Source organism: Macaca mulatta, chromosome X, assembly GCF_049350105.2.
Source record: "Macaca mulatta isolate MMU2019108-1 chromosome X, T2T-MMU8v2.0, whole genome shotgun sequence".
Taxonomy (NCBI): Eukaryota; Metazoa; Chordata; class Mammalia; order Primates; family Cercopithecidae; genus Macaca; species Macaca mulatta.
Window position 1 is genome coordinate 38,453,993 of NC_133426.1, and position 16,089 is coordinate 38,470,081.

At 38.7% G+C, this 16,089-nt stretch overlaps 1 protein-coding gene and 1 non-coding gene across 2 annotated transcripts in view; both read left to right on the forward strand.

Annotated features, from left to right (window-relative positions):
• The window catches only part of TSPAN7 (tetraspanin 7), a 118,403-nt gene that overhangs the window by 36,643 nt on the left and 65,671 nt on the right, over nt 1-16,089 (forward strand).
• On the forward strand, nt 7,216-7,277 carry LOC114675208 (U7 small nuclear RNA). Its single transcript, XR_003726298.1, has one exon. It is a non-coding gene; the product is annotated as a U7 small nuclear RNA (small nuclear RNA).

The window sequence follows — 16,089 nt, forward strand, 5'->3', positions numbered from 1 at the left end:
TCAGCTTGGTGTCAGTAGTGCCTTATATCTTGTACAGGAGTTTCTGGCCATGAGATCACTAGAAATGTTAAATAAATTAGAATTTGGGGGTGAGTCTAATTTAACTGTTATAACAAACTGACCTTGGATCAGCAGCCCTAATCTGCACCGGTTCTAATATCACTAATCTTTAAGAAAACCCAGTATAGAACCCATAATGAACATTCAATTCTGGAAAATATGAAAAAAGGAAAGTGAAGAAATTAGTTATAAAGTACAATAAAAACAGTAGCAACTTGTTTTATATGGTCAATTGTTTTAAAACAAATGATGCTTTGTATAACATTTGTTTGCATAAGAAGTAACAAATGTAAAATAAATTAATGCAATAAAGTATTCATACTCTAAATTTTACTTCCTGCTTTCCCTGATTCATACTTTGAGTGGTATACAGCAGTAGAAATGAACGAATTATTGCAATACACAACACTGTGGATGAATCTTATTAAGTTAAAGTAAGTCACCCATGATTGCATGACAGGAATATATCAAAGATCAACACAACACATGGTTCTTTATAGTGGCTATCCTGGGATGAGGGAGGGAGGGGAAGGAAATGGAGGTCACTACATATGGAGATGTAAGTTATTATCCATGTTCTAGTCTCTGTGTTGGGTAGTGGGTTCATGTGTGTATGTGCATATTAATATAATAAACACAAGAATGCCATGATGAGTCCTCATGAATCAAGGATTTTGATTAACAGGATTTATCTAATTATCTTCACCCAAGTTCCACACTTATTAAAAAAAAAATCTTCTTTGGAAATGTTAGGGGAGCCTCCACCCCTTTATCCTCTCCTGAATGTGAATTAAGCACAAGTGTAGGAATTGTACATATTTTGTATGGGAAAGAAGGGGAACAAAATGACCAAATATAAAATGTAATATTAACGGTGAATTTAACAGTGAATTCAAAGACAATAGGCATTACGAAAATGAGAAAATAATGGGAACATCACACAAATAGCCAGCCTTTTTTGAGTCAATCAAGTACTGGGGATGTGGAGATGAATTGCAATCAGGTTTAATGGAGTCCCCCATTTTGCAGTGCTTGTGTTAGCTTGCCCTACATTTTCTTGGCAGCAGGAAGCAAGCAAAGGGCCCTATTCAAAGCAAAGCAACTGTGCAAGACTTGTGAGAAAAATATGCATCCTGTTTCTTCCATGTTGCATATCATAGAAAGAAAGCTTTGCCTTCCAATTTTGTGAGAAATACCCTTCATTTGAAAATGATTTTGTTTTACATTTCTCCCAATAGCACTCCCATGCTCAATTTCTTGTCAATCCTCTCTTTTCTGCTAGAATCCTTGAAATCTCTTTCTAGTAGCAGTTGGTACAAGACAATGTGCATTTATTTTGGTGGCAGCATTTTCTAGTTTTCCTGCCAGAATGTCTGCCTTCACAATGAACTAGTTTTAAGGCACTTTAGATTTCCGCTGATTCCCAGTATCAGATGTGAACAGACAAAATTCTATCTGAGAAGAAAATCTCTTTTTAGGCAGAAACTTTAGTTACCCTCTTGGCAGAGTCCAGAGAGAGGAATCAAGGGTTGCTTGGATTCTCAAGTCATTTTAAAAACCATATCATGAGTATCTTCCTGTCTCCTTGGTGATATGTGACCGTTTTCCTCCTGGAAGAGCTGTTCCATATATTTTTAGTAACAGCAGGAGAGGATAGATATTTGGGTGAGCTGTGTACCCAGCTGGAAAGCCTAAACATACAAAGGGTCTTAAGTTTCCCTTGATCTTGTTTTTCTCCCCAACCCCCTGCATTCTTTTTTTGTAAAGCACAGAAATGGAAGGCCCGCTTGTGAAAAGCATCTCACTTTGGGCTTACTGACTGCCATTCACTTCTTTGGCCCTTTGTTCTGTTTCTTCTATCAGCAAGGGAAGCACATAAGCTCTGCCAGCTGTTTGTCACTTCCAGAGATATTACGCTGTTTCTGTCTCGTCTGTCCAGCCCAGCTAAGAGTGGAATCTTACAATTTGACAACCTATAAATAGGAGGGATGAGAGGGTATAATTTAGCAATGTTTTTTTTTTTTTTTTTTTCCGAGCCTTGTTTCTCTTGCCTACATAGCTAGCAAGTGTCATAGACTTATTGCTTGATTGAATTTGGGTAGTTTCTAACAAAAAGTGATATTCTTTTCTTCCAATAAGCAGTAAGGCTGCTCTATATTCTTTCTAATAGCAATGGGCATTACATTAGCACCTCCTTTTAAAAATCACATACCCAGGGCTCTGAATGAACTGTGGCTTTAGAACAAGATTTTTTGAGAAGGTGGGGTGGTGTTTTCATGAAATAGGTTAGCTTGTCTGTTTAAGCCAAACTGTGACCTCATGAACACCATCATCCAAGGAATCAGCCAGCATTATATACACATCAGATTGAATTCTATAAATTTCCCTTCACACAGGGAAGTCCCTTGAGTAGACATTTGGTCTGCCCTTCCCAAGTCTCTTTTGCAGAAGGTTCCCCTCATGAATACCTCAGCACAGGGATCAATACTACAGGGTAGAGTATAGAAGACCATGATATTCTGAAACAGGCATGGAAACTGGGTGTGAAAATATGCAGTTGTTAATTAGTACACAGGGATACTTCCCTTTCTGGAAGTACATATCATATAGGGTATATCAGACAGATAGGGTGATATTATTTTGGGACTTAGATAATCACACAAAACTGCTCAAACAAGAGTCAAGGGAGTCATTTCTAAGAACACAATGGTAAAGACTGTGGTCCCTGCCATGGGGTAAGTATAGTTGTGGGAGAAGCCCCAGAAATAGATACTCTACAGATGGATCTTAAAGGCTGTTTTACTAAAAGAATTTCCATTTAAAAACTTGTAAAATTTACATTAAATAAATATAAATACAATCAGTAATTATGGAAATGGGCATAAACCATCTACCATTTAATTTATCCCCATTGACATAAATATTTATCCTCCATGTTTTTCCTCTAACCCAGCATAAAAATGTTGTATGTTTTTGTGTGTGTTTTGGAAGATATACTGGCCACATAGCACTTCATTGTACTGAATTATAAGATACATCTACTGGTAAGGGAATGATTAGCTATTGTTGTATAAAAATCCATCCCCAAACTTAACAGTTGAAGACAATCATTTATTTGTTCACAATTAGGCAAGTTGGTAGTATGGGCTAGGCTCAACTGGGATGGCCCATTTCTGTTCCACATGGTGTCATCTAGGCTTACTCGTGCATTTGGACCTTAGCTGGGGTGGCACACTACATTCTCTCCCATATTGCAGGAGACCAGCCTAAGCTTTTCACATCATAGCAGATAAGTTCTCAGGGATAATGAACAAGCAGTCTTGATGCTACTGTCTGCATAACATTGGCCTGTGTCTCACTGGCTAAAACAAGTCACATCACCAAGCCCAGTGTCGTTGTGGGAGGGAAGACTACACAAGGGCTTAGGTATGGGGAAGTGTGACTTACTGGGGTTGTTAATGTAGTCATCTCCCACAGTGGACCTTTCAGTTGCTAAATGCTTTTAATAAAATGAAAGTAACACTACTAGTTGCTGTGATGAGGTATGAGAGCTGAGTGTGAAGGAAAACCAAGTTTCTGCAGTAGTATGATGTATGTGCTTTCTGAATGAGAAATCACAGGGCAGTCTGACAAAGGGATTGTTATGATAAGTGCTTTAAGTATAATACCTAATCACTTTTGTGTATTCCTGTAAAGAGAATGCATCAAAGGCAATGAATAAATATAAATAGACTAGTCTCCACAAAAATGAACTCTCAGATGGCAAACAGCATGAATAAACAAGGAAAACACAAGCTGGGAAAATTATTGATAATAGACAAAGGCATAGTATTCCTAACAATTAACAAGAAAGACAAATATGCCAATAGAAAAATCAACAAAGGTCATGAATGGTATATTTACAAAGAAGAAATATAAATATGCACATAGCTGCCAATAAACATCCAAGAAAACATTCAATTTAACCAGTAGTCAAAGAAAGGCAAACAAAAGTTTCTGACAAGTCTCAATTCTTGATATATTTTCTTTGCACTTACATAATATAAAAGCACTTACATAATATAAAAGGGAATGGAGAGGTGAGCGGGAGGAGTTGCAATTTTGGAGAAAATGGGCAGGGAAGGCCTCTCAAAGGTGGTAACATTGAAGCAAGGCATCAATGCAGTGAGAGCACAGGCCATGTGCTCCAGAAGTGTTCCAGGCTGAGGGAAGAGTAATGACAAGATCCTTAGGTGGGACCAAGCAGTGAGAAAGCCAGCTAGTATGTGACTGCAACCACTTGAGCTGAGTATTTGGGAATAAGTGGAGATGCTGTACTACTGAACTATTCAGGCAGACACATTCCGTGTGATAAGCAAAAAAGTGGATGTTACAACCCACAGAATGGGAAAAACTTTTGCAAATCATATATCTGAAAAGGGGCTTGTATCAACAATATATGAAGAATTCTTACAAGTCAATATTAAAAAGGCAAATAATTAAAAAATGGGCAAAGAATCTAAATAGACATTTCTCTAAAGCAAGTATACAAAAGGTCAATAAACACATGAAAAATGCCTAATATTAACCACTAGGAAAATGCAAATCAAAACTACAACGAAATACCACTTAATGTTCACTAGAATGTCTATAATAAAAAAGAAGTGTTGGCAAGGATGTGGAAAAGTTGGAACCCTAATACATTGCTGGTGGGAATGTAAAATGCTGCAGACACTCTGGGAAACTGTGACATTTCCTTAAGTGGTTAAACATAGAGTTACCATGTGATCCAGTAATTTCACTCCTAGGTATATACCCTATAGAGCCGAAAACATATTTCCTGACAAACACTTGTGTATAAGTGGGCATTTGGGCACATTATTCGTAATAGCTTAAAAGTGGAAACAACCCAAATGTCCATCAACTGATAAATGGATAAATAAAATGTGATATATCCATAAAATGGAATATTATTTGGAAATTAAAAGGGATGAAGTACTGATTCATACTATATCATGAATGAGCCAGTCACAAAAGATCACATATTATATGATTCCATTTGTATAAAATGATCCAGAATAAGCAAATCTGTAGAGCCAGAAAGTAAATTAGTATTTGCCTAGGACTGGAGGATATGTGGCGACTTGGGAGCAACAGTTAAGGGATGTAGGGTTTCTTTAATGTTACATAAAAATATATCAATGTCTTATGAATTTAATATTTTAAAAGGGATTAGAAATTAGACTAATTCCCTCGAAAGATATTAAATTCTTAAGACATTGATATATTTTATGTAACATTAAGTAGAGACTAGAATTACAAAGAGGCAGGACCTAGCCCAACTTGGGGGGGTGAAAGAGTTGGAAAATGTAAAAGATAAGAAAGGTAAGACATCAGTTGACTTTGGTCTTGGTACCCAGACGAGCCAGAGCTACAGCCTTCTTTAAGGTATTAGGTCAGAGTTTTCTAGGATAGTAGCTGATGTAGTAAATTGATCTTTCGTCTTGGGATCCTGAATCCTAAGTCCATAATATTGGTGATTTACAACCTGGAAGTGATGAATGCAACACCAGACATCCACCCCCAGCATTTCTGCATCACCAGAAGCTACTGTTGTGACTCCCATACCTAATGGGGCCCCCTTTGTGAAGTTGCACATAAATTGGAGCTTGAACTTTTTTTCCAGTGTAAGTATTTTTAAATGATTAGATTTTTTATAATGCCAATTTTATTATAAATCTATTTTGATTGGACATTTAAGACCACTTATAACATTGTTTAATGAGGAAATGTGTCCAGCTTTCAAACAAAGGATTTAGAAATGATCTTTTGGAAACGTAAATTTTTTTGCGAACTAGAACTCCCTACATTTCAGAGCTCCTCTCTGAGTCATGGTGTGGATGTGGAGAAGGACAGCCTGAGAAAATAAGATAAGGGACTCCAGTTCTTCTTTTACATTAATGTATAGTCACGTTCCTATTCTAGCATTTGCTGCTCTGATTTTCTGGGAACTACTTTAGAAGTCTGCGCTTAGCTTGTTAGATATGATTTGCATGCAGTCGATACCCCAGAACTCGCATGTATGATGAATTTCATTAATCTAGTGATTTGTAAAAAGAGTTTGAATTAAACGCTCCTTCATGCTCCAGAGACTGCATTGGGCTGCTCTGTAATGGTTGCCACACTTTCTCCAAGGGAAGTGATGTAAAAACGAAAAGACAACTAGGAATGAAAGATAATCCAGAGACCTGCGGGTACAGCATTGCAGATCTTGAAACAGAAAAACAGTGTAGCTTTATTTAGATGTCTCACTGCTTTTTTTTCCTCTCTCTCGTTTCGTGAAGACAAATGACACTCTATGATACTCTCACTGTGCTTCAGCTTCTTACTCTATAATAGTAGTTTTCACTTAGGTGAGCCTCAAGCACCTGGAGAGCTAGTAAACATGCAGGTACCCCAGACCCCACACTCAGAGCTGCTAATTGAGTGAACCTGTGGTGGGACTGGAGCATCTGCAATTCTAACAAGCACCCAAGCAGTACTGCTGCTGCTAGACCAGTAGGCACACTTTTCGTAGCATTCATCTATCATATTTAGAAAGCCACTTTCAACTCTAATTTTCTGTAAGTCTGTGATTTCATATTCTGACATCAGAGGCATCTGTGTGAGACCAGAGGTGAGCACTGATGATTGAACTTGCCCAACCATTTTCAGGACTCACCTTCTTCCTGATCCTGCAGAAACCAAAACATGGCTATGTTTAGTGTGTGCAAAAAGACTGCTCTCTGGTCTAGTTTTAGCCTTGAGGAAAAAAAAAAAAAAAAATGGTGGGAAAGAGAAGAACCAATTCTGAGTTCGAATTAAGATTACCAAATGAGTATTGAATGGCTTCAAAGCTATCTTTCTGTTTCCCGGGCACCCCCAAAGCCTAGATTCCCTTGAATCTTTCCTGATTTAGCGTGGTCCCTGGTAGGGAAGGACTCCAGCCTTTAGGAAATATGGGGGAACTGGAGAAATAAAGCAGAGGGGAGGGAGGTGGGAGTGTTGTAAGAAATAAGTCGAAGTAAATTGGGGACACTTAAGCTTTCAGTTCCTTTAAACATCTGTTTCCTTTGGGCAATTCACACTTCCAGAAGAGTTCTTGAGATGCTGTTTAAAGATTAAAAAAAAAAAAAGTAGTGTTACAGCTCTTTTAGAATTTGTCTAGCAGGCTTTCCGGTTTTTACCAGAAAGCACCCCCCCCCCCCGCCAAAAAAAAAATATATATATTTTTTTTTGAAAGAAAAAAAAAGTGAGACTGAACTGTTAGCATATACCAAAGTTAGGGTCTTGAGAACCTAAGGTTTTAAAACACTTGACTGCTGACTCCAATCCAATATGGGTAGCCCTCACTTCAGAGGACAGTATTTGGTTTTAAAATGTTCAGTTCCGCTGCCTTTGTTTTCTGGCCATTTCTTAGTGGATAAGAACTATGTGTTAACTTTCCTTGGTGCCATTACTGAACTTATTTTAGACAACTCTTGAAAAATGTGGGAAAGTTGAAAAGTGGTCTGTTCCCCTTCCTCATTTTATATATATAGTATTATTTAATATATCTTTATTACATTTTATTTTGAAAATTTTAGCTATTTTATTGTGCCAGCCATACATAATTGAATAATTAAAAATTACTGCCTGAAAGAAAATTTCCCACAATCCCATTAATCAAAGATAACTTCCTTTAACATTTTGCTGTGCATCATTCCATACATTTTTTCAGTGATTAATATCCTTATTTTCCACAAAAATGGAGTCCTGCTATCCAAATAACTTAACCACCTTTTCCTGATAACATTATCGCAGATATTTTCCCATTTCACTCAATATTTTGCTATGCCACAGGACCCCGTTGTATGAATATACCACCCTCTAAGTAATCAGTGCTCTTTTTTGCTATTAAGCAGTGTGATGATGACCTTGCCTGCACGTACATTTTTCACATGAGTGTTCATTACTTCCTAAGGATAAATCCGTGTTAGAGGATAAACACTGTAAATGCTTTTAATACATAGTACCAAATTGCCCTGTAGAAATGAGCCTGTTTACACACTCTCTCAGCAGTGTCTGATGAGTAATCTGCATGTTTCAAAATGAGCTTTCATTATTTTTAAGAAGCGATTTCATGACATTAGAGAATTTAAGTGTTGGTTTTTGAATGAAAGCATTAGCAAGCTGAATGTATTTGAAGTGGTGTTGCGGAATATGATTTGGAGCTGTCTCTCTTCACACAAGCTTTCTGCAGCATTTTTGCACTGCCTTGATAAGAAATCGGTTCTATTATTAGTGGAAGATAGAGAGACTCTGAAATGTTCACCATCAGGCTTCCTCTGTGTTTAGGAGCTACATGTATGAAACTATTTTTCCTCAAATACTATTTCATATTTATCTGTGTAGTTGTAAAGCTTGTGCAGCCAAGTGTCTGCTTTCACAGTTCAGGACTGCATTCAGTTTTGATCTCCTGTTTTAAATATTTTTTGAATCAATAAATTTCTGTGCATGGTGCTTGGCATACAGCATATATATATATTTTTATATAATTATATATTTATATATTTATATAATTTTATATAATTATATAATTATATATATGTAATTAAAGTAAGAAAAATCCAAGGTCCTCTATCTCCTACAAGGCTACAGAGAACTCTTGGAAAAAAATATTCCTTTATCTTCTAGGTGAGACAGTTACATACTCATTTGAAAATAAAAAACTTGGAATTCTAAAGCTGTTCTTGCCAATTCCTGCAAATATAGTGCTCAGATTTCACACCAGATTATTAACAATGACATGGATGTCTGAAATGATGGAAAAAGGATTGGACCCAGCAATAAAGAATGTCGCTAGGTTATGTTAAATTTCCCTCTTGGCCCTCAAGAATGCCCCTTTGGCCAGAGCTGGATAAGGTTCCATTATAAAAATAAGAGGTAGTACAAAAAATCTGAGAGATTTTTGTACTAAAAATGTGTGATTGGCATTCCAAAGAAAGTTGTATGTGATTCTGCATTATTTGGGGTTCTTGACAGAAACTGGCTTGACAATTTATCCAACAAACATTACTGAGGCATGTTCTGTGTCATATCCATTGTTTTCAGCATTCTATAAATATCAACTAATTAATTACCCACCATTTTGTGAGCTATGGGTACTCATATTAGCCCATTTCACAGATAAGGAAACTGAGGCACAGAGCAGTTATATAAGTTGTTCAGGATCACTCAGCCAGTGAGTGGCAAAGCCAGCAGTCAAACCCAGGTAGCCTAACTCAAGATGCTGTGCTCTTAATTACTTAGCTGTGCTGCATGGCATATATAAACATAAACACTGTTACAGCAGTGATGGTTTTTAGGAAATGTTAGCTTATATTTTTGACAGGAGGAAACTGGTCACTATTATTCTCTAATAGACCATAGTTCTTACCTTTGACTGTGCATTAAAATCACCTGGGGGAGCTTTCCAAACTCAACCCAGACCACATCCCTGACCTAGTAAATCATTCTTGGAAGGTGGGACCCAAGCACCAGTAGTTTTTAAAGCTCCCCAGGTGATTCCAGTGTGCAGCCACGGTTGAGAAGCTCTAATCTGGGGAGAAGAGTCATTATCGATGGCCAATACTTTATCAGAAACATCTGAGGAAAAAGTACTGCGGCCATGTCTTGAGAACACTTCACTGAGTCTTCTAAGAGGTGAGCCTATTCACAATGGAGCAGTCTTCTTCAAGTGGAGGCAATTTAAGTCTGAGAAAAATTGTTCTTTCTGAAGATGCCGTTTCCAGTGATATTTTAGAAAAGTCAAAGTATAAATCCATTGGTGTTCATGTAACATAGCCAGCTGTTTCAGTTTATTAGTCAGGTGAGTGGAATATAATGCTCTTACTCAAATCAGTGCCCAGTTGCTTTCAATTGTCTGCATCTGAATTTTGAGTTGAAGTCCGAAAGAGGTAAGAGAAAATCGGTGGATAGGGAAGACAAGCCGTGTGTCAGCCAGATGGCTAAACAGCATGAGACTTGGGCTGCAGCATCTTCAGTCCTCTGTGAATGCTGTAGAGTGACTTCTTTCTTTCTTTGACCAGACACGGAAGGAAAATATTCAGCACATGAGAATTTCGAAAGAGTTTTTCTGTTGGAGCAGCTTCGTGAAATTGAATAGCAAGATGCCTTTCAAGAAAAGTGACTTTTAGTCATGGTGGTATGCGCATACCATACATAGTGTTTAAGGAAATCGACCAAACATGGGTCAGTAGTTAACCATAAACATTTCTGCTGCTTCATCTGAATCATGCTGGGAAAGTGAACCTGTTGTCTGGGGTATTTATTTTGGAATTGCCAGTTTGTTCGAACAAGACTCAGTCACATTGGGGAAATGGTGAGAACAATCTCTTTTGGCTAGACCCTTCAGTTTCTCTCAGAAGCCTGTGAGCTTGCAGGAATCCCCACTAGTTGAGGAGCATTAGGGCATTTCTCAAGGCTGTATATGAAAGGTAATTACAGAGGGTCTTGTTTCCATTTGTTCCTGCTATGAAGTGTCTTCTAGAATTGCTTTTCTGTGACTGCTGTCTTGGGCCATATTAAAGGATCATGATGGTGGGAACAGACACTGTCCACTGCTGTTATGGGGAACAATAGAGACAAATGGTATAGATTCTTGTACTCTTTGTAACATAATCTGTGACCCAAATCATCTTGTAAATTGCAAAATGTATTGTAAATACAAAAGAATGTTTAGTAGATATAGGTACAATATAAAGAATGATTTTAAAATACTCATGGGCCCACACCCCCAGTTTAAGAAATGGGAAAATAGCTCCTTAAAGACCCTTCCTCTGTTCCCTTTCCCAGTAGCATAACCTCCGGAGATAAGCACTCCCCTGACTTGTCACTCGTTTTCTTCCTTACCTTTTTAGCAGCCAGAGTTCTGTATGTATCCCTAAACAATATATTGTATGGTTTTGAAAACCAAGCAGCAAATACAAACCTAGCTGTGCAAGGAAAGAGAGACATTGGTTTTGTTTGATGAAAGTCCCAAGAGAAGGTAAGCCCACCAGGTCTCTGGGAGAAATCTGGCTTCTGCTTTCACAGCTTATTGTGGGGAAGTTGGTGGGCAAGGCCATGAGTGAATCTGAGGAAAAATGGGGCTCCTGATAGGCAGGACATTTGACAACACTGTAGTGTGGGACTGGTACTGGGCGCCTAGCAGGAGTGTGGTGAGGGCACAGGCTGCTCTGCGTTTCCTGCTCTCCAGCTCTTTGATGCCTGCCTCCAGTTCTCAGAAGGCTGCCTTGGAGTGAAATGAGTCCTTTGCTGGTTCAGGCAGTGGAGAAGAGCAGGAATCTCCTCAGCCCATGCCAGGAAGAGCAAAACAGAAGAAGCTGCATCCAGCTTACCCCATCATTGTTTTAACGGCAGGTTTAACGGCAGCAGGCGTCTTGCGATGAAAGTTCTCAGTGTGCCCCTCTCTTGAGTCACATTGCACCAATCTGGACTGGTTGTCTTCTTTTAGTACACAGCTGTCATCCGGAGCTTCCCTTGGCCTCTCTCCTGAGTTAGAGCTTCTTTTCTTTTTATATCTTCTGTTTTGCTTGCTGGTTTTAGTGGAGCACTTCCAGTAACTTTGTGAGAAAGGGTACAAGGGAGGTAAATTTTTCAAGGCCTTGCATACCTGAAAATGTCTATTTTACTATCATACTTCATGGGAGTTTGGGAGTAGAATTCAAAGCTCTAAAGGAAAATTAATACATTGATCTGTTGTCTTCTATTTCTACTATGGCTGTAGAGAAGTATGAAGCCATTCTGATTCCTGATAGGATACTTAGGACCTGATTTCTTTTTCTCTCTACAAGTTTATAAAGTCTTTTTGTCCCCAGGTATCTGAAATGTCACACTAATGGGCCGTGACATGGGTTTGTTTTCATCCACTATGCTGGGCATTGTATGACATACTATGTGCCATTTCATTCTGACACCTCAATTCTTCAGTTTTGGGAAATTATTTTTGAAACATTTATTCTCCATTTTTCTTTTCATTCTGCAACTAACACTCAGGAGCTGGAATCTCCGTAACAGTTATCTGATTTTCTGTTTTCTCCTATTTTTCATCTCTTCGTATTTGCTCTAATTTGGGGGTAATATCTTCTTATTTTTGATTTCTCATAATAATTTTCAATTCCAAAAATGTTTGTTTCAGTTCTTTAATTTTCTGTGTTAAAAAATCATTTTTTAATTTTATGGACGTAGTATCTTAGGTCTCCAAGGATATCATTGATATATATTTGCTTAATGTTTCTCCTAGGTGTATAGTCTCTGTTCCCAGTGCTCTTTTGTTTGCTTATTTTGATCTGTCTTCCTTGGTAGAGGCTTTTCTCAGATGTCTGGTAATCCTTGGTTTCTTGGGAACTAGAAAGCTGCTGCGAAGCTAAGCAGGTTGGTGGAGCTTGTTGAATTTTTTTTCACTATAGAGTGACCTGGGTTGGGCATTTGTTGGGAAATGCCTATGACAATATCTTTAGGTCTTTCACCTTGGGTCATTAGATGCCCTAGAGAAGCCTTGAAGTCTCCTGCAGGAAGGGTAGGTCTAGTGTTTAGTGTGGGAGCTTCTTGGGGAAAGAAGACTTGAGGGTAGTCTCTCTGCATTCAGGGTTCAGCGTGTATCTGGTCACTTAATGACCCTATTTTCATTAGAATACTCATGACCTGACTATGCCTCCCAGGATAGGTACCCTGTGTTTTACCCTTTTTAGGAAATAATCCTCTGGATATTTTCCTGGCTGGGGAAAGTGCAGTCCCTCTGTGGAATGGAAAGGGGAGCTAGACGTAACAGTTTCTCAGATGCCTTCCTTTCCAGCCTCTGCACGTTTGAGACCCCCTTGTCCCCCAGTTCCAGAGAAGCCTTGTGCCCATTTTCAGCTTTGCTCACTGCTAGTTTGAGGTTTTTTGTTTTGTTTTTATCTTTTTCCCTTGCCTGCTGAGTTGGTTACCACTCATCTGTCTGCTTTGGAGCTTCCAAAATGTTGTTCCTATTGTCCCATCTCCTGTTTTCCTGAGTTTGTCTTTTAAAAAACAATCCCTTGATGTGGTTTTTATGGTGTTTCAAGAGAGTGAAATTAGATGTATGTATTTCCACGGACTTAACCTGAAAGGCAGAACTGTTGTTTCTTTTTTACATTATTGAATCCGGTACGTTTTTGACTATTCGAAGCCCAAGGCTTCTGAGCATTTATGGAACACCTTTGTGCCAGGTACTGTTGTTGAGTTCTTTTCATGTGTAGAGATGCAAGTAGGAATGGATATTATCCTTAGTTTACAAAAGACAAGTTGAAACTCAGATTAAGCAGTGCATCCAAGGTCACTGCTAAAAAGTGGCAGTGCTGGGATCTGAATGCAGTCCAAGATTTGGGTTTTGAAACCCTGTGAAAGTTTTTACCCAGTCCAGTTCTTCCCGTCCACCAGGGGCTGAGTTGAAATAATGCCTGTGAATCCTATTAAGATCTCTATGAGTTAACTGGACTTTGAAGGAGAAAACTATTCTGACATGTTTTGAGTTGTGTAACCTTGATTGGGCTTTTACAAAGTGAATGGGGCACCCACAAAGCATGAGAAGCACCTGCTTTCCCCAGCTGCAGGGACTCCCGCCTCCCTGCTAGCTTGGTGTGTGGCTGAAGGTCATTCATGGGCACCGTTGTGCCGTCTATCTGGAGAACAAAGAATGCATGGTTTTCTGGCCCACCCAGTAGAATGTGTGTCTTATGGGTGATATTGTGCAGTAATGAAGGACTTATTTTCTATATGGCCACAAGGCTAGGTAACTCATTACCCATTCAGTGTCATGAGCACCAGCACCACATTTCCCTATTGAGAGCTTTGCTTTTTTTGCAACAGTATGAAGCCATTGATTTGCAAAATGGATACAGCCCAGCCATCAATGGGAGCTGTAGAGTCTTTACAGATTTAATTATTCTTTTTTTTTGGTAAACCTTTGTCAAACCAAATTGTTCAGACCAAATTATGTATCAAAAACTTTGTTTTCAGCATTAAAGAATTGCCTATAGCCTTAAGTATGGGCTGGGTGGATTTGAATATTAGAGTATTAGAAATATTGCTAAACAATGAAATCTTTTTTCCTCTCGAGTGTTGAGGGGTGTTATTTTTATAACATGTTTCAGCTTCAGTGAGCTTTCTAAGCATGGTTGCTTAGTTAAGTACAAGATTCTGTTTATATTCTTTTCTGTAACTATAGCTTCTCCTACAAGAATGTAATATAAAATACTTACACATAGCTGAAAATAAGCTTTTTTTCCCCAATGCAAAGTAATATCAGCCTGCCTCTGCCTATGAAACCTGAAATGAGCTGGGGTTCCATTTTCATACAGTGTCTCAAGTCAAATTATTTTTAATTTCTACAGAGAGAACCCTTTTCATTTAAAGGGATTGAAAGAGCACTGGACCACTTGCAGCTCATTTAAAATGCACATTCAGGGCCTTTTAATGTCCTCTCAAGATTTTTTTTTTTAAAAGAACATTATAAGGACACTCCATACACTGCATTACTATATTGGTTTTCAAATTTAACTAGACCTTTTACCTAGAGAAGAAAATGATGAGTAACATATCCCATGAGTATTTTGAGAGAAATAAAATGCTTAAAGTGTTAAAATATTTTATTTTTAACACTTTTTCATCATAAGGATATCATTTCTTCCATTCTTGCCTAAAGAGAAATATTTAGGTGTCTCATAGTAGAAAAATCTGCTATTCCAAAGCCAGATTTTGAATCCCATAAGAAATGTAGAAGACCTCGTGAAGGCAGACCTGTGATTTTGAGGTCACCATTACTCTAGACAACCTTGCACAAGGGAAAATGATTGGAAAGAAAACTGGACTTCAGAGTCAGATCTAGGTTTCAATCCTATCTCTACCTTGCATTCTTGGAAAAGTCATTGACCTCTCTGGGCCTGTTTCTGCATCATTAAATGGGGATAATTTGCAGCTTGCGTAGCTCTTATAAGGTTTAGAGGGAATGTACATTAGAGACCTACTGCAGCAAGTGGCGTGTAATTGCAGGTTCTGATTATAGTCATAGCCCTAATTGACAGCGTTTAGTACTTGTTAGCTTCTGTTCTAAGAGTTTTACGTGTATTAACTCACCAAAGCCTCACAACAACTCTCTAAGGTAGGTACTATATTAATATCTCCACTTTACAGATGAGAAAACTGAGGCACAGAGAGTGTGCCCAAGGTTATACAGCTAGTAAGTGGTGGAGCTGGGCTTTAAACCCACAAAGACTGTCTCCAGAGCCTCTCTCTCAACGGCTATACCTTATCCACTACACAGGGGTGGTTGACAATGATGATCTGAATCGTGGTCATCTGCAGGGCAGAGTTCCTGCCTCATTCATCTACGGCAGGGGTGTCCAAGGGCAAGAATGCAGTCATGGATTCTTAGTTTTTGTTTCTGGTTGGCCAGCAAAGCCCCTTCCTCATCCCTCTTTTCCACTCATCACTAAAGACAAAAACTTAAAAACCATGGCTTCAGGCTGCTAAAAGCCTAAAAACAAAACAGAACAACCACAAGATAAGGTGGGTTGGACAAGCTTGATCTATGGAGTACCCATTGCCTGCTATAGGTGGCGGTAGATTCTCCATAAGTGCTTGCTGAATGAATGTATGAAGCACTTTCCATAGCTTACTGAGGTGGGCTATTCTTGCTACACAACATGTATTTTTCCTCAGAGCCACTTTGCAATTTCCCTGAGCCCCTGTGAACCTCCTCTCACCTTTGAGTGCTGGTACCATACTCAGCGTCAGTATTTCCACTGAGCTTCCCGTGGCATGGCCAGCTTATCCACAATTGCCTTGCAGTGACTAAAAGATTTCCTTGATAAATATCAACTTTGAAAGCTATTCCAGTAAAGCAGGGGTTGGCAGAATTTGTCTTTAAAGGACAAGATAGTATTTTAGGTTTTGCAGGGCACAGGGTCTCTGTCACAACTACTCCACTGCAGCTCGAAAGCAGCCACA